Source organism: Microtus pennsylvanicus, chromosome 17 (assembly GCF_037038515.1).
Source record: "Microtus pennsylvanicus isolate mMicPen1 chromosome 17, mMicPen1.hap1, whole genome shotgun sequence".
Taxonomy (NCBI): domain Eukaryota; kingdom Metazoa; phylum Chordata; class Mammalia; order Rodentia; family Cricetidae; genus Microtus; species Microtus pennsylvanicus.
In genome coordinates, this window is record NC_134595.1 from 27,001,019 (window position 1) to 27,022,591 (window position 21,573).

Consider the following 21,573-nt stretch of genomic DNA (forward strand, 5'->3'; position numbering starts at 1 on the left):
AATAATAAAGGGTTATTTATTTAGGGGAGACTTACAGATCACTGTCCTAGGTAACAGTCCTCTGTACAAACGGGGAACAGGAACACAATATAGCAGCCGGAAGTGAGAGCTGGAAGCGAGAGCAAGTGCATGCTTTACAGCTGCATTTACAGTGTAAGAGACCACGCCCAAGTGGACTGGTATCTTAAAGGTTGTTGGCTGAAGGAGCGGAAGGAGCTCCCACAACAGTGATGTGTGTGTCTAAGGGAGCAAGTGTGCCTGTATTGCCTTCTTTTAGCCATTGATGATTGACAGTTGCTCCCTTACCTCGGTCCTTGGCCCATGTGTATGTCATGTGTTGACCAATCTATAAGCAGTTTTTTGAGTTTTTCATCTTGCTGTCCTTCAGGATAGTCTGTCTTTGGATCCTTAGCACTGGTGATAAACTTCTCAAGGAATGCTGATTTCTGGCTGTTCCTGGGTGGGGTGGGTCTTCATGTAGGCCTTGAAGCTGTCTGGTGTGTGTCTCTGAACATACCAGGCTAAGCTCAGTAGCTTACTTTATACTTTCAAATAATATTTAAAGAAAAAAAACCCAAAAAACTGCCCTGCTTTCAGGAACTTTTGACAATATGAGTAACAGGCTTGAATATCGTTACGTCTTTTTTAAAAAAAGATTTTTAGGTAGGTGGGTATGCGTGCGTGTTAGCAGGACTCGATTCCCTCTCTGGGCTTTAGAGAAGAGACTGTGTTTTGCTTCTTCCAGCTTCTTAGTGGGTACCTTGTCACCCCATTTCCATCTCTTTCTGTACAGCTTGCTCCTTTCTCTTACTGTTCTGTATCTCTCACACAAAGACACATATCATGAACTTAGAAGAGAGCATCTTTTGTGATACAGTCTCCTGGGCTAAGGCTTGACATCTCCCTTAGCCAGGTTTTCCTGCCAGCATATACATACAGTCTATTGAATGTGAAAAACATTTCAGTTTTACCAGCAGTCTGAACTCTTCCCTTCAGTGCTCCTAGGACTTCAGTACAACAAAAGAGGTTTTTCTAGACAGGTCATTTGCAAATAGTGCCATTTGTCTTCCTGCTTAGTTGTATCTCCTTAGATTAAGTGTTTGCCAGTCTTTGATGATAACATCTTGTAATTTTGTTGCTCATTTTAGTGTAATTGTAACTCTTCACTAAATATACTAGTTAACTTCTGGGAACGATTATACATGTAGACATTTCCTAAGGTTGAAACTGTAGGAAGCAAGGAGTCGATGTGAAATGTCCTCAGTATCTGGATTTTCTTTTTTGTGTGTATGTGTGTTATATGTTTTTTATTTTTTTAATGATCCTTTGTCAGTCTGTGTGTTTGTACTCCTTTAAGCTACAGATGCAAATTTACTGGAATTAAATCATTTCTGCATGTAGAATAGATCTACTGAGATATAATGTTTTATTTTTTAAATGTTGTGATTTGTTAAGCTAGTGTACTTAAAATTTTGCCTGTTTATATATGGTTTGAATTGATAATCTCTTTGCGACATCCTCCTTGTTTGGGGAAGGGGGAAGCAGAACCATGTTTGCTCTGTTTTCCTTTGGGGGACCATCCTTTCCACCAGGTAGAAATCATGTGTTTGGGATAGAATGGCTCAGCTGTGTAGGTAGATGTGACTGGTTTGCCATGGCCCATTCACTAGTTATTGGTCCCTTAATGGTCCCAGGACCCAATTACTGCCAGTGAGATACCAAAATAATTAGTGAGGCCCCATGAGATATGGAAGCTCTTATTTCCTTAGGAGCTAACAGATGATATAATTACTTCTGTTTGTAACACTGTTCTTGTTCAGAACCAGGCATAGGTAATTTTCATATTCTCTCTCTGTCTCTGTTTCTCTCTCTGTGTGTGTCTCTCTCTCTCTCTCTCTCTCTCTCTCTCTCTCTCTCTCTCTCTGTGTGTGTGTGTGTGTGTGTGTGTGTGTGTGTTCATCTTTGTTGAACTAAAGTTTTTGTTTTTTGGTTTTTGGGGGTGTTTTTTGGTTTTTTTTTTTTTTTTGGTTTTTCGAGACAGGGTTTCTCTGCGGTTTTGGCTTATTTGGATTTTTCTCTGATGAGTCCAAAACTCTACCTAGTTTACCTTCTATCATACCTAAGGAAAACTGCAAATAAGACTAACTAGTCTTCAACTTCATCAAAGGATATAATGTAACCTGAGTAAACAGGAAGTGCAGAGTAAACAGCTTCCAAAACTATAAAATAACAGAAACAGCTGTAACATTGAGGCATCCATCTTTGGCCTACAGGCCAGAATATCTGACAGACTTTTCTGTGAAGCATGGATTTTTAAGGACTATCTCACCTTGTCTTGACTTGGTGTCAAGACAGTTTTCACAGCATAATGTCAGTAGTTGAGGCAAACATAGTTTTTTGCCCAGTGGCTAACTTTTGCCATAAAGAAAACTCCAAGCCAGGCGATGGTGGCACACGCCTTTAATCCCAGCACTCGGGAGGCAGAGGCAGGCGGATCTCTGTGAGTTCGAGACCAGCCTGGTCTACAGAGCTAGTTCCAGGACAGGCTCCAAAGCCGCAGAGAAACTCTGTCTCGAAAAACCAAAAAAAAAAAAAAAAAAAAAAAAAAAACAACAACTCTATATGGAGGTTCTTTGATATCCATCGTCTTCTCTGAAGTAGATTGGTGCTGCCAGGAGCAGACCTGTCTCATTGTCATGAAAAGCCTTATTCTATAGGTCTTTGAAGTGTTTGAAGATCACCTATCTGAAGCAAAATTAATTAAAAAAAAAAAACCCAGAGACAAATATTGGCATTCAACCTGAAGACCAAAAAAGCAAAGCAGCTAGCCACTGGCTCTTACCCCAACCTCAGTCCAAAAATGGTGATCCTGCATTCAGGAAACATCAGAATGAGACTTGAGACTGAGAACTTTCTCCTCCCATCTTATATTCCTCTCTAGTTCTGGGATTAAAGGTGTGTCTCCTATCAACTCAGAGCTGTTCTCACGTAAGGGATGTACACTTACACATTGCTTGTCCTGTAGTCTCTTGACTTCCTCCCCCTTGTCTGTAGCCAAGATAGTCAGGAGGTCTCCCCCAGTCAAATCTGATCTCTGTTAATCTGGAAGGAATCTATAGCCTTGCCTTTCCTGTGGAAATAAAAGCATAACCTCCTCCCCAATGTAATACATTGACTTCCATTTTGAAAATATGTAGAATGGTTTAATTTAGCATTTTCTATAATGTAGTATCTCTCAACAGCTGTTGTTTTTTTGTACATTAGCATTTTAAAAATTCAAAGTTAATGAGACACCATATAGGATCCAGACTTTTTGTGTATTTTCCTTGTTTTTTTATTATTTTACTCTCTCTTTAAAGACTTTGTTTAACATTTATTTAACTTTATTTAGAGGTTTTGTCTATCTGAACTTGCTTTACTGTGTTTGTATGAGCAAAACCTTAAACCCGCCATATAACTTAGGTCATGGTGTACTGGAGCTCAAGCTCGCGGGCAGCTAGAGAAGTGAGAGACACTCCAGCTTGCTAGAGACTAGGTAGCGCCACTCTTTTAAGCTTTCTTAGATCTTATGTGGATATATGTGGATGGATGTCGGGCACCATTTGTAGGTGGATTTGTCTGTCCCTCCAACCAGCTCCCAGAAAACCACACATAGACTTCTTATTAATTACAAAATCCTGGCTGGTAGTTTAGGATTGTTTCTAACTAGCTCTTATAACTGAAATTAACCCATATCTTTTAATCTATGTACTACCACGTAGCTTTTACCTCTATCCCATTTTGTGTGTTTGACTTGTTCCGCATGTCTGGCTGGCAGCACCTGGTGTCTCCACCAGCATTGTTTCTGCCCTGAAAATCCTGCCTAGGTATTGTCTGTTTAACTTTTTATTAAACCAGTCACAGTGACATATATTTACACGGTGTAAAGTAATATTCCACAATAGTTACAGGTTCTGGGAATTAGGACTTGGAGAAAGACTTATTTTTTTTGGTTTTTCGAGACAGGGTTTCTCTGTGGTTTTGGAGCCTGTCCTGGAACTAGCTCTTGTAGACCAGGCTGGTCTCAAACTCACAGAGATCCGCCTGCCTCTGCCTCCCGAGTGCTGGGATTAAAGGTGTGCGCCACCACCGCCTGGCTTGAGAAAGACTTTTCTTTTTTTTTTTTTAAGATTTATTTATTTATTATGTATACAGTGTTCTGTCTATCTGTATGCTTGCAGGCCAGAAGAGGGCACCAGATCTCATTACAGGTGGCTGTGAGCCACCATGTGGTTGCCGGGAATTGAACTCAGGACCTCTGGAAGAGCAGCCAGTGCTCTTAACCTCTGAGCCATCTCTCCAGCCCCGAGAAAGACTTTCCTAATTTGTACATTTATTCGATTTTTATTTACTTACATTTTAGTGTATGTGCGTACGCATACCTGCATACATATGCTGTAGTGTACATATGTAGATCAGAGGACAACCCACAGGGTTCTGGTCTGTCCTTCAACCATGTGAGTCCCAGGGATCAAACTCAAGGCAGCAGGCAAATTTATCTCCTGAGCTCTCTGGCTCTATTAGTTGTAATTTTTACAGAGATTCCTGTGTCATTTGCTTGTCCTAAAAGATGATTTCTGTAAGGAAAATAGACGGTTTCTCTATCATATTATAACATATTGGAACTAACAACTTGCAACGATGAAATGTGGGGGTTTTTTGGAGCTTCTCGCCTCTAGAATTGATATGTAGATAGTTGCATGTCAGTTCACCGTAACCATTTTAAGAAGCTTGTATTGTCCAAGTGATTTCTCTGTACCTTGCTCTTTAACTGCTTCCTTTTTTGTTGTTTGGGGTTTTTGTAGTACTTTTATTTTATTATTATTTTTTTAATTTTGTGTGTAGATGTTTTGCCTGTATGTATATAAAGACACCACGAGTTTACAATGCCTATAGAAGTCAGAAGAGCGTGTTGACTTCCTTGGAACTAGAGTTAAAGATAGGTGTAAGCCAGCATTTGGGGGCTGGGAATCAAACCCAGGTCCTCTGAAAGAGCAGCTAGTGTTCTTAAGTGCTAAACCATTTCTCCGGCTTGATTGTTGTTTTACTTGCCTGTCTGTATGTGTCCTTGATGGCTTTCCAGTTTTAGTCTCTCACTGAACCTAGAGGCGTGCCTCAAGAGATTCCATCTCTGCCTCCCCATAGCTGGGGTTATAGAGTGGTTGTCACAGCTGCCTGGCTTTTACATGGGCTCCAGGAATCCAAAGTCCTCACTCTTTTGAGGCAAGGCTTTTTTATCCACTGAGCTATTTCCAAGGCCCCAGGACTCCTTGCTTTCTGCTACAGCAGGATTGACAGTACTGTCTAAATCTGTTTCAGGCCTAGAGCCATTTCTCAATGACTCCTGGCCTAGTGGGAATGTGGTAACTGCCATCAGGTTGCTTCTTGTGCAAGCAAATATAGAACTGTATCCCAAGACCAAAATGAAAAGGCATTTACATATTTCCAGTACAAATAACTTCTAGGGTTTTTACTGTAGTGTATATCTTATTCTGAAAATTTCGATTACCAAGTTGATTACCAAGACACATAAGGATATAATAAACATAACATAAGACTATGTATATCGTTAGTATACATAGTCCATATCAGAATAAGGAAATGCGTCATGTTTTATAATTTGTTTTACAGTTCTCTGGTTTGTATTGTTCTGAAAGTAAAGTTTTGAATCAGTGTGTTTAGATGTTCTTAGCTTGACTTTTATCCCTGATTCCCCTTCTGTTCTTTGTTCCCTTCTTCCCTTCCCATGGCTAGAAAGATAGAACTACTAAGGTCTTGGGTGTGTTACATACTTGCTCTCTATTTTTGAAACTGTAAATTAACTCAATGATATAATAGACCTTTGCAGTTTTGCTTTTGTGCAGAAGATGTGGTCTCAACTGTACCATTACATTTGAGACTGGACTATGCTACACAGTGTAGATAGAATAGTTGCCAAGAAACCACGTTTCCTTTGACTGTCTTGAAAATGCTGCTATGCACCACAGCCCTCCATGTTGTGTGTTGCCTCTTTGTGGACTCATGCCTCCTACTGGTAGTTGTTTGCCTCCAAACTTTTACACTGTTTCTTGCTGTCTCTGCTCTTGTCTTTGAACATCATTGTTCACTTGCTATCTTGATAGCCTCTTTGTCAAATTTTGAAGTTTACCGTCACCACTCTTGTCCTACATGGTTCCTAAGATCTACCTGTTAGTTCCAATAGAGGACACTCCGCATCCCTTGTTACTGATCTTCAGCTATTCTGCTTGGCTCCGTATGGTTTAGAATCTTTGATTGTCTTCATCTTCCTTCCCTCTTTGTGTGGTTCTGGTTTTCTAGCAGAAATTATACTTTGTGAACTGAAGAGGTAGCTCAGTTCATAAAGTACTGACCTCATAAGCAATAGCGTGAGGATCTGAGTTTGATCCTAGACTTGGCCAGGTGTGGTGGCTCGTGCATTTAATCACAGCACTCAAGAAGCAAAGACAGGCAGGTATTAGTGACTTCCAGGCCAGCCAAGAATACATAGTGAGCCTTTGCTCCACTCTCTATCTCCTCCAAAAATCAAACATGAAATTATAATCAAGAGCACTGGGGAGGCAGAAACAAGCAGAGATCCTGAGGTTCGCTGACCTGAAGATTGTTCTTTGCCCATCATACAATACACACACGTATGTGCACACGCACAAATTATACTTTGGGTTTTTTTTTTTTTTGCAAAAAGCATTCTCACTTGACAGATGAAACATCCAAGTTCTTGCTAGTCAGATGTGAGTCCCTTTTTCTCTTAAATTTTGGCATCCTAATGTTAAATTGTTTTGACTATCTAATTTAGGATAAAGGAAAATGACTTTATTCTTGTATGAGCATGATAGTTGTATGAATGCAGTTTTATGTTGAATTTATTCATTGCACAGAGAGGAAGTGTTTCCAGGATGTCTGTTTGTTTGTTTGTTTGTTTTTTGAGACAGAGTTCTACTGCGTAACAGCCCTGGCTGTCCTGAGGCTTGCTCCACAGATCAGGCTGACCTTGACTTCACAGAGATCCACCTGCCTCTGTCTCCCTAATACTGGGACTAAAGGTGTGCACCACCACCACCTGGCTTCAGAAAGTCTTTAAATCAAAAAGTGAGATTTAATTCCTAATAGTTATGTTATAGAAAGGTAGTACTGAAAAAAGGAGGCAGTCCCACCAGCTCATTATCCAAATGAGAATCAGGCCAAGTGAAGGAGGAGAAACGTCCGGTGTAACCAAGCATGTGACCCCTCTGAGTGGAAAAGTAAAGAACCCAATTAATTTGTTTGGGTTTCTTATAGAGGTTTCATTGCTATTTGAATAGAACTGGTCTTAAGCTTACTCTTACAGTTTTTTTGTTTTATTTTGTTTTTTTGTTTTTAAGACAATCTCACAAATCCCAGACTGGCCTGGAATTTTCTATGTAGCTGAAAATGTCATTGAACTACAGATATTCACTCTTTCAAATGCTCAAGTACTTGCCTCCATGACTTTAGCTAGCTTTGTATCCATAACAAAGCTTTTTATAAAGATGAGCTTAATCTAGCTTGTAGAATGTTGTAAGAAGAAAGTTAAAAATCATTCAGATAAAATCCTCAAGTTGTAAATTATATATAATCCCTGGTCAGTTGTCAGAGTATTTTGTTTCTTGTCCAATGGAATTCATAGTGAGACTTTTCAAAGTACTTAGAGAGAAAGCTCTCCTTTATAACCATTTCATTTCTTGCCCTCATCCCCAAAATATTAACTGTTGAGGCTGTGTTGTTGTGGGCTCCAGAGCTGCTTTGAATAAAGCCTCTCTTTCCTAACATGGCGGTGTACATCTTTAATCCCAGCACAGGGGAGGCAGGGACAGACAGATCTCTGTGAGTTTGAGGCCAGTCTAGTCTACAAAGTGAGTTCCAGGACATCCAGGACTACATAGTTAGACCCTGTCGGAACCATGCAAAGCAAGTGATCTTGGGTAAAGATGCAGGAAAGCATGTTCACTTTTTTTTTTTGTTTTGTTTTTGTTTTTTTGAGGCAGGGTTTCTCTCTAGTTTTGGATCCTGGCCTTGAACTCACAGAGATCTACCTGCCTCTGCCTTCCCCGAGGGCTGGGATTAAAGAGTGCTTTCAAGGCACGTTTTTTGTTTTTGTGGAGGAGGTGACTTGGAGATGGTGCTGCAGTTTGACAGGATTGAGCCTGTGTTGCTCTCCAGATTCTCAGAGCAGTTCTATATCATTTTCCCAATGCCCACAGGCCTGTGTTTTTATTTTTTGTTGTTGTTTGTTTTTATTTTTTTGGTGGTGTTAGGAATTGAACTTACTTGTTAGCACAGTAACCAGTTCTACCATCTTTCCTTCTCCAAAGCTGTCTTTCTAAAAAATGGTTGTTATTTTCTGTTCCATGGCCCTGGGTGTAAGGTTGAAGTCCTATTTATTACTAGACTGCTAGACTGTAGTCAAGGCTCTGATGGCTGCCACTTACTGAGTGCTACGTAGAGCCCTGAGACCTTGTGCCTCACACTCGAAATAGGTCTGCCAATTAGGTTCCATTTGCTTTCTTAGGTAAATCAGACATTAGCTTCTAGAATTTTAATTTTTTTTAGATCCAGAACTTCAGAAACTTAAAAGCAAATAGAATATACTGTTCTTTGAGATTTTAAAGATAGTTTTTTTTTCTCATTGACATAATTTTTGAAGCTGTTTGCCTTTCCTAAGCATTTCATTATAGTAAGCTTAAACATTTACTCTTGCTTCATTATTTGTACTATTTTTATATGTGGTTACATTAACAACCAGGTATGAGAGTAAGCCCAGTGGAGTCTTTCTAAACAACATCCCTGGTGGGAGCCATAACTCAGGGCAACCAGAAAGCAGGCTGTTAACGGGATCTGACATCATCTGACTTTCACTGGGGTGGAGGTTTGCTCTGTTAGGATTGAAGAATAGTCTATTCATTTCTGTAGAAATCTGTTAACTTACTGTTTTGTTTTGGAGCTAACATTTCTTCTACCATTTTTTTTAAAAATTACATGTTTTATTCACCTGACATACATTCTTTTGAATATATCTTAAATACATTTTTAAAAAATGTTCTTTGTTTTATTAGCTGTATACATATATGCTGATTACTTCAGTGTTTATAGAATTAGAGTCTCACTGAAATTTACTAAATGTACTCATTTAGTGGATTTGCTCACTTAGTGCTAGCATTCTAAACAGCAAGATACTATCTAGGCCAAGTTCTTTAGATGTCACCACAATGGACAGAAACCCCACCCACCCACCCAAATCTACAAACAAGACAGGTAAAAGTTAAGCTCATAACAATTTAACCAGGATGACCTGAATCATATCTGAGGAAGATTTCTAAACTCGGGTATTATGGCAGCACATGTGCACTTAGCTCAGCACTGCAAAGTGCATACATATTTTCACATTCCCAAGAAATAGATGCTCCCAAGAAATAATCCAGAATAACCGTCATTGAAGAAGAAATTGTTACCCTATCTGTCACTCTCTGAAGAGAAACTGATAGAATTGGGGGTGAGAGGAGACAAGAGATTGTGGCTGAGTGAGGTGTCTCAGTGGGTAAAAAGTTTGGCAAAACAAGACTCTGCCTCAACAAAGTATAAGGTGAGAACCATATCCTTCAAGTTATCTTCTGACTTCCACGTGTACTATGTGGCGTATGAATGCCCTGAGTTGACAGAGATTTCTCTCTCACCTGGTCCTACTGCCTTTCAAACTCAAAGAAACACACAGAGGTCTACATTAATTATAAACTGATTAGCTTTTAGCTTCTTGTTAACTCTTATAACTTCTATTAGCCCATAATTCTTGTCTGTGTTAGTCACGTGGCTTGGTACCTTTTTCTGCGAGACAGTCACATCATGCTTCCTCTGCTGCTGGATGATAGGTGATGATGGCAGGCTCAATCTTTCCTCTTCCAAGAATTGTCCTGTTCTCATTGTCTCGCCTCTACTTCCTGCCTAGCTACTAGCCAATTTGCATTTTATTAAAAATAATACAAGTGACATGATAAAAGACCATTGTCACACAGCAACCTCCCCCGTTTTTAAAACAAGAACTCTGAATCTAATATCCTTTGTTTAGCTTTTTGTCCAACCATTATCCATGACATATTGTAACCAACACTCTAAACAAAGATAAATATTCATAATCCATTTTTTGGGAATGTGGGTGTAGTTTTCCAGGCTACTTTCTGCAGATTGGGAGTGCTGATAATCTTATGGGTACCTAAAGAAAATTTAGGATTATGGTCAAATTCTGACAGGAAAAAAATCTGTAAGTCTTGATCATCTCAGCTGGCATTCTTGAAACTGTTCTGGATGTAGAACTCAGAGGAAACTCCAACAGAAGTCCTCTGAAACGTTGAATCATCTGGACCATCCGCTCCTATCTGAGATTTCTTAGGGGGTCTTCCTTAATCAAACCTAATTTTTCTTAGCCCAGAATGAATCCACAGCCTCTAATTTCCTGTGGAAATAAAAACAAAAGCTCTTCTCCAGAGAAACATATCTTTTGACTTAAATTTTGGAGTCAAAGTATTTTCAAAATACGTATATTGATTAATAATCCAACAACATTTATAATCAAATGTCTTTTATCAGCTGTTTCTCCTTCCTCAGCGGTCAAACAATTCTAAGACAACACAATAATATACAGTATCCAGACTTTCTGTGTATTTTCCACCTTTACATGGCTTTATTTTAAACTCTTTCTTTTATTTTTACTTATAATTTTTTGGTTTTTTGAGACAGGATTTCTCTGTATATCTTTGGCTGCCTGGAACTTGCTCTGTAGACCAGGCTTTCCCAAGTGCTAGGATTAAAGGTGTGTGCCACCACACCCGACTACTCTATTTCTTTATTTTAAGGATTTTTATCCTTTTTCTTTTCTCTCACAAGCCTACATATATTTTTAAGTCACACTGTAAACCATTTAGAGGTTTTCTTCATCTGAATCTATCTTTATATCTTTTTCTGACCACATGAGTCTTTAGTTTACTAGACAGTATGGCTAGGATTAAAGCCACGGCTTTGACGGCTGGATCCAACCCAGTCCTTAGCTTTCTGAGAGCCTAGCTTCATGGCAGAGGTAGTAGCTGGAGCCATGTTTATTGCCACAACTCTATGGAGTTTCAAAGTCCCTGACACCACTAAGAAGCATGCTGTCAACAATTAATAAACACCATTTAAGTGTTTGGTGACGTGGCCTCTTAAAAGTTTTGCAGCTAAAGTTGAGTCAGGAAGCCTCTCTTAAATGAGATGTGCTTGCCTCTAGCAAAGAGAGCAAACCCGAGAAATTGCTGCTACCAAGAAGCCATGCTCAACACTCTTATTTTGTGTCTAGAATTACTTTCCAAGCTCTCTCAGGTTTTCTGTGGATGCAGTTGTCCACACGTTGAGCACCTTTGTTGACAGATTTCTGTCCCACCCAGTCAATCAGCGTTTTATTAAAAATAGTACAAGTGACAGGATAAAAGACCATTGTCCCACAGCAGCCCTGTCGCTCTGTCTCTCTCTGTGTGTCTCTCTCTGTCTCTCTCTCATACCCATACACACACCCTCAATTCTGTGTAGCCCTGGCTGTCCTTAAACTCCTTCTATAGACCAGGCTGACCTTAAAGTTCTGCCTACCTCTGCCTCCTGTGTGCTGTAATTAAAGGCATACACCACCATCGCCAGACATAATTTTATTTTTAATGAAACATAAAAACAGACAAAGTGTCTCAGTGTGAGTAAAGATGCTTGCCCCAGTGCTTATGACTGAGCTCTATCTCTGGAACCCATATGTTGGAAAGAGAGCACTGACCAAAGAGAGGGTGACCAAAAGTCGCCCTCTGGCCACCATGCAATTTGTGGCATACCTGCATCCCACAGTAAAAGTTATTTGTTATTGGGTTTTGTTTTCCAGGCAGGATCTTGATGTGTAGCTCTAGTTGTCCTGAAATTTACTCTGTAGACCAGGCTGTCCTAGAACTCACAAAGATCCACCTGCTTCTACTTCCCCCAAGTGCTGGGATGGAAGGCATGAATCACCAAGCCTGGCTTGCAAGTTTACTTAAGCATAGTCATAGAAGGGGTTTACACTAATAAAAGTATAATATGGGGCATATATATTTACAAATTTTTAGCTATCGAGAAGGATGAAAGCATTTCTTTTCCTAAGCTGGTCACCAATCTCAGTATGAGTGATCAAACTGTTAGCATTGCCATTCCTTGTTGATAATTAGTGTAGCATGTCTGGTGTAGGCCAGTTTATTCTGTGATTTTTTAGGTGGGGAAGTGTCACTACTCTAAAGGTGGTGGGACCTGGGAGAATAGACACAATAAATGAGACGAGTTGAAGAGTATCAGACATTTATACTCTGAGGGTTAAGAAGAGTCACATGTGTAAGGGTGCAGTCACAAGGACAGGCTGCACATGACAAAAGCATGTTTTCCCTAGAATCAGAAAAAGGATAACTTAAGGACTTAATTGAATAACAGCAGCAGGCAATAATGAGTAATCCGAACTAAACTCACTCCTGTTCTCTATACCTGGGAGGAGCACAAAAACAGTCCAAGAACAATTCTGTGTTTTGAAAAAACTGGGGTCACAAGACTCTTGTTTTCCTGGAGTTTTCTCATAAGCACTCAAATTCTCCTCACATGACTCCATTTGTGAACCATATTCTCAACAGGGGGACATGTTCCTTAAGTCTTGAAATATTCTCATTTTTCCAGTTTCTGTTCATGTTCTCTTGCTTTATGGTTCCTCTTAGAATATGTTAGACTTTATTACCCTCTACTCCATGATTTATTTTTTATATTATTTTGCTGGGCTAAGAATCAAACTAGAAGCTTGCTCATGTTGGGCAAATAATCTATCACTGAGCTACATCTCCACCTCTGAAATTCCACTCCATGATTCTTAACAATCTTTCTGTTCATTCTTATGTTCGCTTTATTTGTATTTATTTATTTATGTTGAAAGCCCAAATGTTAGCAAGGTGTGGTGGTACACAACTTTAATCCCAGCATTTGTGAGGCATAGGCAGGCAGATCTCTCAAAATTCATGGCCAGCGTGGTCTACAGAGTGAGTTCCAGGACAGTCAGGTCTGTTATACAGAGAAACCCTGGTTAGGGTTTCTGTTGCTGTGAAGAGACATTGTGACCACAGCAACTCTTCTTCTTTGGTTTTTTGTTTTGTTTTGTTTTTGGTTTTGGTTTTTCGAGACAGGGTTTCTCTGTAGCTTTGGAGCCTGTCCTGGAATTAGCTCTTGTAGACAAGGCTGGCCTGAACTCACAGAGATCCACCTGTCTCTGCTTCCCGAGTGCTGGGATTAAAGGCGTGTACCACTACCACCCGACTAGCAACTCTTATAGTAGAAAAAAATTTAATTGCAGTAGCCGCTTATAGTTCAGAGGTTCAGTTTATTATCATCATGCCAGGGAGCATGTGGCCTGCAAGCAGACATGGTGCTGGCTACATCTTGATCACAAGGCAACAGGAAATGGTTGGGTCACACTGAGCAGAGCTTGAGCAAAAGAGATCCCAAAGCCCACCTCCACAGTGACACACTTCCTCCAACAGGGCATACCCATTCCAACAAAGCCACCTAATAGTGCTACTCCCTGAGATTATGAGGGCCCATTGCATTCAAGTTATCACATTCCACTCCCTGGCTCCCATAAACTTGTATTAGTATCATGATGCACCAGGTGGTGGTATTGCATGCCTTTAATCCCAGCACTTAGAAGGCAGAGGCAGGTCTCTGTGAGTTCCTGGACTGGCTCCAAAGCTACACAGAGAAATCCCAATCTGGGAAAACAGACAAACAAACCAACGAAATTATAATGCAAAATTCATTTAGTCCAACTTCAAAAGTCCACATAGTCAACCGGGCATGGTAGTGCACACCTTTAATCCCAGCAATTGGGAGGCAGAGGCAGGCAGATCTCTGTGAGTTAAGGCCAAGCCTGGTCTACAGAGTTCCAGGTCAGCCAAAGAAACACAGAGAAACCCTATCTCAAAAAAGAAAAGAAAAAACAAAAAAGCCCACATAGTCTATCACAGTCTCAATAATGTTTAAAACTTCAGAGTCTCTTCTGAGAGACATGCCATCTCTTACTGTTAATCCCCTGTAAAATCAAAATCAAAAAACATCACGTACTTCCAACAATGGCACAGGATACACATTACCATTCCAAAGCATAGGGAAGGAAGCATAGCAAGAAAATACTGGACCAAAGCAAGACCCAAAACCAGCTTGGAGTTTGGGGAAAACTCCAAAATGCATTTTCATGTTTTATGTCAGAATTCTCTTCAGATCTCCAACTCCATTCAGCTTTGTTGACTGCAACACACTTCTTTCTTTTGGGCTGGTTCCACTGTCTGTTCACAGCTTTCCTCAGCAGATATCTCACAGCGGTGGCATCACTAACATCTTGGGTTCTTTAAGGCAATTCAGGCCTCAATTTCACAGCTTCACAAAATGGGCTCTCTAGGCCTTGATTCAGGGACACCCCGATATATGCCTGGCCTCTGCAGAAGCTAGACTCACGTGGCCGAAGCTGCTAAACTCTGCTGCTTGCTGAGACTGGACTGTGGCCCCCTCGTTCAATTACGTCTTCACCCATTTGTATTTATTTTTATTGTTTGTGGTTTATGTCTTTAATTATTTCAAGCTTTTTTAATAGTTATATCACCTCAGGTTCTTGTATCTGTCTAATCCTATAATTTAAATTTTTTTAATTTAATTTTTTCAATTGTAGGTTTTTTGTTTTGTTTTTGTGTGGTTTTTTTGTTTGTTTGTTGTTGTTTTTGTTTTTTTATTTTTTCGAGACAGGGTTTCTCCGTAGCTTTTTGGTTTGTGTCCTGGAACTAGATCTTGTAGACCAGGCTGGCCTGGAACTCACAGAGATCCGCCTGCCTCTGCCTCCCGAGTGCTGGATTAAAGGCGTGCGCCACCACTGCCCTGCTTCAATTGTAGTTTTACAAATTTTCATAGCAATAGAGAGCAAAGCCAGGGTAGGTGTATGCATGTATTTCCTGAATATATGTCTGTGTACTGCATAGAGCCTGGTGCCCAGGGAAACCAAAAGAGTACACCAGATACCCTAGAACTGGGGTTACAGACAGTTGTGAGGTTAGATTTTGATGCTCGGGATCAAAATTGGGTCCTCTGCAAGAGCAGTGAGTACTTTTTAACCAGTTAGTCATCTCTCCGCCTTACCCCTATTTAAAGAGGTGTGTATGTTTTATACGGGTGTTTATGGGGGTGCCAAGTGAGTTACATGGGTGCTGGGAGCCAAATTCCAGTCTTCATGATTGCAAAGCAAGTGCTCTTAACTGCTGAGCCATCTCTTCAGCTCCTTCACTGCATCTTACTCTTTGAACTTTGGACTTTCAGCTTCTATACTGTAGTTGATCTGTGAATATTTTATCCTGTTATAAGATTTATTCCTTCTTAAGTGTGCCTACTTTTTTCTGTTCATTATTTTTGTTTAGGGTAGGATTTCGTGGACAGAAAGGGTAGTGGGGATTTAAACCCAAACCTTTAGAGTTCTATTCTCACGTCTCTGAGCTTCCCCAGAGACACTTTTATCTCCCAGCCCAGTAGAGTCAGAAATTTACAGCTGTTTGTTGTTGTTTCTGGTCTTCTGCTTCTCCACTTAGATCTACTTTCTGCTTAGGGTACACCCTTTTTTGGTTTTTCGAGACAGGGTTTCTCTGTAGCTTTGGAGCCTGTCCTGGAACTAGCTCTTGTAGACCAGATTAGCCTTGAACTCACAGAGATCCACCTGCCTGTGCCTCTGCTGGGATTAAAAGCGTGCACCATTTAGGGAATCATGATTTGAGAATTCAGAGAATGTGTCTATGTTCTAAGCTTTCACCCTGAGCAGTCAGGAAGCTTATTCCCTGTTCCTTGAGGTATGAAAAACCAGGCCAGTGGTCACTTTTTGACACTTCTCATGTCATACTCATCAGCACTCCAGGAGCATCTGGGATATGTTGTGGTGCACATTTAACATTTGTATCTTTTTTTGTTTGAGATAAAGTCTATTGATAGGCTAGGTTGGTCTTGAATTCCTTAATCTTCATGGCTCTATCTCTTAAGTACTGAGATCACAAGCCAATGTTACCACACCTTCCTTGGTTTAATAATAACTTCATTAATTCCATGCTTTGTTTTATTTTTGAGACATCATCTTACTCTGTAGCCCACTGTGACCTCGAACTCCCAGTACTCTCTGCATCAGCCTACTGAGTACTGGGCTTACAGGATGTCACCCACACCTAGCTAACCACATTTTTTAACCAGCTCTTTGAGGTCTCCTTGTACAGCAGGCACTGGGCTAGTTTGTACTTGTGTTGGCTTCCTAACTCCACTGGCGGTCCCTAGACAGCAAACATGTTGACTTGTGGGTCCTTACCCCATTTAGCCTCATCTCCCTCTCCACAGCACTGAGATCTCAGTAACAAAAGAACAACAACAACAAAAACTTTTGTTCTAGTTACTGGTTGATTCATCTCCAGGGAAAGGCACCCTGCAGACCATAGTAATAACACAGAAGGGAAAGGCAACTTGGTGCCTACAGAGGCTTTAGGAAGCTGTATCACTCTGTGGCTGCTGGCAGTTTGGAGATGCCCTTGGGTCTTTCAGACACTGCACATTCTGTGCCTTCAGTGATTTATGTCATGAAGGGCTGTGATGTTCTTGCCATTTGTGTTGCTAGTTCTGGGGCTTCTGAACTCTGACACAACTTGCATATACTTTCCTATTCAACAACCCCATCCCCAGCCTGAACTCCTTATTCTTTGCATCTCATTCCTCTTTCTTCCTTGCCCTGTCTTTAGTGTCAACCCAATTAGAGCAGCTCTTCCCAGTCCCTCAAGCCAAGAACTTGAGTGCTGTGCTGTTTGTAATGCCCAGCACAGTGTGTCAAGTCTTTCTGCTTAAAACCTTATGAGCCTTAGACTGAAAACTGCAGAAAGCCTCTCGAGCCCTTTCCTCCTGTCAGTGTCACTCTAAAAATACACCTGGGAGGCACATGTTATCCAGACCTGGTGGCCCAGCTGCGACCAAAGAACCTCTAGTTCTATACAGTGAAACTTGGTCAAAAGTGAGGTGGGGAACACAGCTGGTTGATTGGTTTCTAGCCTTTAGTCATCCTGGGTAATATCCATCTCATGGTCACAGCCAGTGCTGATGGGTTTCATTGACCTGTCTGCTCTGCCTAGGTCAGAAGTGTGTTCATGTCACCTCAGTACAGGTTCAGAATGTCTACAAATTCTTCAAGTAGTTGTCACTAGACACAATAGGATAGAACTAACCTGCTTCCAAAGAAGGAAGCAGCAGCCTGAGGACAGAGGTCCTGCATTGTCCAACTCAGCATGGGTGGGAGAGGAGCACCCTGCAGGCTGCTCTGTACAGATGGGACCCTAAATAAAATTTCATTTTCGGAGTTTGTTATGTTTGTTGGTCATTGAGGAATGAAGCAGCCGGCTATAGTAGAGGTGGGGAGAAGAACAGAACCCTTGAGATGTGCTCCACCAAGGAGTGCTCTGGGGGATGGTAAAATGGTTTTCTCGGCCGTCCGTCTACTGTGTGAGGTCCTCGGAACTTTTCTCTTTTGGTGACACTGTTGCTGGTGGCCTCTACTTGTGCACCCTTGAACCCTTATATCGGGGCCTGCCTGCACACTGTAAGTAACTAACTTCCCAACGCGCCCCCTCTCAAGCCGCAGAACTCTTATGAAGTTGGTCGGCTCCCGGGCGCTCTAGGGACCCTGCAGCGGGCGGGGCGGGCGGCCGGTCTGACGTGTCTCGGCGGGATTGGAGCCGCCGCCCTATATAGCAGCGGCGGCCCGAGCGCCGCGCCTCGGAGCGTCCCGGCTTCTCCCGCGCAGCGGCAGCGACAGACGGACAGGCTCTTGAGCGGTCACACTCACTGGTGAGAATCGGGCGAGTTGGTAGGCGGGTCGGCGGGGGGCTTGTTGCTGGGCACGGCCGGGGTCGGTTCCCCAGCTCCCCGGCCGCACTGGCGCCTGGTCTCCGCTACCGCGACGGGCGGGGGCCGCTACGTGTCACTCTGCGCATGGCCGCGCTGGAGCGCAGAAACTTTCCCAAGTCCGCCACGCGCCGCGGGTCTGCTTGCGGGCCCGGGTAGCCTGGACTACTGGCTCTCCGAGCGAGCCGCCGCGGTGGGGGAGGGGAGCGACCTGGCCAGGTTGGTGACGTGGGCAACCGAGCCGGCCCCTCCCCCGCACCCCTTCCCCCCAGCGCGGCCACACGGGCCCTACGGGCTGTGGACAGGTCAGTGGCGCCCTAGTTCGCGCGGCAGGCTGGGATCTTCACCCGGGGCCCCTATGTCCGGCGCGGTGTCTCGCTACACCTCCACCTGCGGCGTCCGGCTACGTGGTCACTGGAGGACTCCAGGCCCAAGTACTACTTGGATATGCCCCAGGGTCCATGGGTGAAAAATACATTACGGAAAAATACCGAATTTGGATAAAAGACTTGGAGGCCGAGCAGGATGCTGTCCCTTTAAGCCTGTCCCCGCCCGCGGGCGCTCTTGGCCGGTGGGAGGGCCATGCTGAGGTGGCATCTGCGAAAGTTCCTCCCAGGCTGGGTCTCTGACTTCCAGCGCTGGGTAAAGCACTAGGCCGGCCTTGGTGGTCACAGACTGAAGAGTTTGATCTCAGCAGAGCCTGGTTTTATTATTAATTTTGAAGTTTGTACTCTTGAATATTATTGTGGGGGGTACCTTCGCAAGTCTTCAGAGGACTGTAAAAGTAAACACTTTCAACTTTGGAAGAGAAACCTGAATCCCAGCTGAAGGTTTTCACGCTGGAAGTTTTTGGTGCCCTCCATGAGGACTGGTCTAGAGTGTAAAAGAACTTGATTCTCTCTAATGGAGGTTGATAGGATATTCTTTCTGGAGCGTGTCTGAATTCTCTTTGCATACTGTTGGCCCTTACATAAGTAGTTGGCACAACTTAGCGCAGGGGAATCAATTTAAATGCTTCCTTGTTCAGAAGCAAAAAAAGTAGAATCCTTCACTTACAGCCTTTTCTGTTTTCTAGATTAACACATGGTTTCAAGCTGCCACAGCCTCACCTTTCTCTTTTGCAGAAGTCCCTGTTGCTCCTTGGTTCTTGGAGGAGTAGAAGAAGCTGTCCCTGGCTTCTACTTATCTTGCTTTATTTAGTTCTGTGTTGAGAACTGACATTCTGCCATGTTCTTTTGTCTCTCCGAAGCAAATTGTAATGTCAAAGTTGTAGGTTAGCATTGGGTACTAACTCCAGCGTCCAGTGGCAAAAATGGTTGAGATGGCCTTGTTGCCAGTGAGAGACTGGAGACTCTGGAGAGGAGGGGCTGCACCCACTGTAGGAGACATGTAGCAACCAGAAGAGGAAAGAGTACAGATTTCATCCTGTCTCGACAGAACCTTTACAGGGAGGCACGGGAACTAGGCTCCCAGGAGCACTCTTTCTTTTCTCTGGTGGTATTTGAAAATTAGGATAATACTCAGTGTCTTTCAGTCCTAACATATGATTCACTCCACCAAAAGTCTGAGCTACCAAATCATGGGCTCCTGTACTCCTGAAGGTTTTGGCAATGGAGATGCAGAGTGGAGGGCACATGTTCAGCTGTAGTGGCTGCTGCAAGTGTGGACAGCCAGGTGCAGCAGGTTAGGCCTGTGAATTTTGTAAGTAGAGGTAAAGCAGGTGGGTGTAAAGACAGAGGGACTGTTGCGTAGGTTCTGCTGGTAACCAGGTGCAGGTGGGCTCTCGGGCTGTGTGCTACTGGAAACTGGAAGGCGTGCACTGACCTTTACTTCTGGAGTAAGTAAAGCTTCTTACTCCAGAGTCTACAGTGGAGATGAAGTCTGTATTTACAAATGGGCATTAGGTATTTATTTTAAATTAAGACTTTAACAGGGTTTTGAGTTAATTTTTAAAAAGCCTTACCAAGTGATAACCTGAACAGACTCTGTTCAGTATATCTTTAATTGTGATATCTATGCCCCAAGCTCTGACAAACTTTGAAATCTAGAAGCTAGACCCCAATAAGTCTTGTCAACTTGTCTGGAGTTTTCTAGAAGTCCACTCTGCTGTTCCTGGCTGCCAGAGGGTGTCTGTAGTTGTCCAGGGCTCTGGAAGCTCTGCTCCAGTTTCTTCCTTGGCAGTCACTTGGTTTGTTGTAAATACTCCTGGAAAGGGATGCTTAAGTGTGGGGGCATGCCTAAGACTGTGTTGCAGTCTGCACAAGGCAATATATGATGTAGGCTTGTATATTCCTCTGTATCAAAACTAACCTTGTCCTGGAAAGCAGGGGCAATAGTCAGTGGCAGAACAGAGACAAAAACATATAGTTAGGGTCACATGGATGAACCTGGTAAAGTGGACGGGCATCAGGGTTTAAGAAGTGATAGTAGAACACACTTTAGACCCAAAGTCAGGAGACAGAGGCAGGTGGATCTCTGAGTTCAGGGCTAACATGGTCTACATAGAGAGATCTTGTCTCAAGACCAAAGAAAGGTATTTATATGTAATTTTTGGCCTCCTCTGGTGGCCTTGGAATCTTGAAGTTTTATGACTTGATTATTAAGTCTTTGTAGATTAGAAGGGACTGAAGGACTTCTACAGGACAATAGCAAGAAAAAAGAAACTGTAAAGTTAACAAGCATTCTTTTGGTTTTGATGTTTTTGAGGCAGGTCTCGCTTTGAAACCCAGTTTGATCTTGAACTCACAGAGATCCACTTGCCTTGCCTCCCAAGTGTTGGGAGTGCGCCACTCCTAGCTCTCTCTGTCAAGGAGCCCTTGGGCACTCTGATAGCTCAAGCACAAGATGTGCATTCTGCTTTGCCGCAGAGTCAGTCTGGCAGGTCACAAGGACCCAGTGTACAGATCACTTCTAAGATCCCTTGAAGAATTGTCCTGAGAGTTCTAGATGATTCAGGTTTTACTGTAACGTGTCTTATTCAAAGTTAATGGCCTAAGACCAGAGCTTTTGTAGTGGTTTTTTTCCTAAGAGATTTGCCTAACTGTTGCAATTACTAGAAACTAAATGTAAAGAATATTTAGTTCCATTGTTTCTTGAGAGGTGAAAGGATCTAAATTATAAAGCATGGATAAGTAACCTTTCTGGTTTTTTTGTTTGACTTTTGTCTGTTTCTCTCTCTCTCTCTTCCCTATACTAGTAAAAGCTGGCAGGCTGACAGAGGCAACCTCGGGACGGACTTTCTGGCTACTGACCATTTTGCTGGTAAGTTTGAGTGCCCTTTCTGAGGACTTCTGTGCCTAGGACACAAAGATGTGTGAGTTAGTTCTAGCCTGAACCATCTCCTCTTAGGCTTCTTCTGTGCCATAATAGGCACATCCATGGCTTCGTGTGCCCTTCAGCTGTGTCCTCTGCCTTGCATCTGTTTTTCTTAATCATGAATTATGTTTTGTTTTGTTTTCAGAATTTGGGTCTTAATATGCTTTAGGAATACTTTGTAAAGTTGGGAAGAGGTTTTTATATTATTGTAATAAA

The 21,573-nt window shown here is 42.3% G+C and overlaps 1 protein-coding gene across 4 annotated transcripts in view; it reads left to right on the top strand.

Annotated features, from left to right (window-relative positions):
- Nucleotides 1–21,573, top strand: part of Hdlbp (high density lipoprotein binding protein) — a 72,829-nt gene that overhangs the window by 17,468 nt on the left and 33,788 nt on the right. For 3 of the 4 annotated variants that reach the window (XM_075951975.1, XM_075951972.1, XM_075951974.1), the window contains one exon: nt 21,239–21,303. The gene's annotated coding sequence lies outside the window, so the exon portion shown is untranslated. Of the gene's footprint in view, nt 1–17,696; nt 17,986–21,238; nt 21,304–21,573 lie in introns of those variants that run through there. The other variant, XM_075951971.1, reaches the window with a different exon arrangement.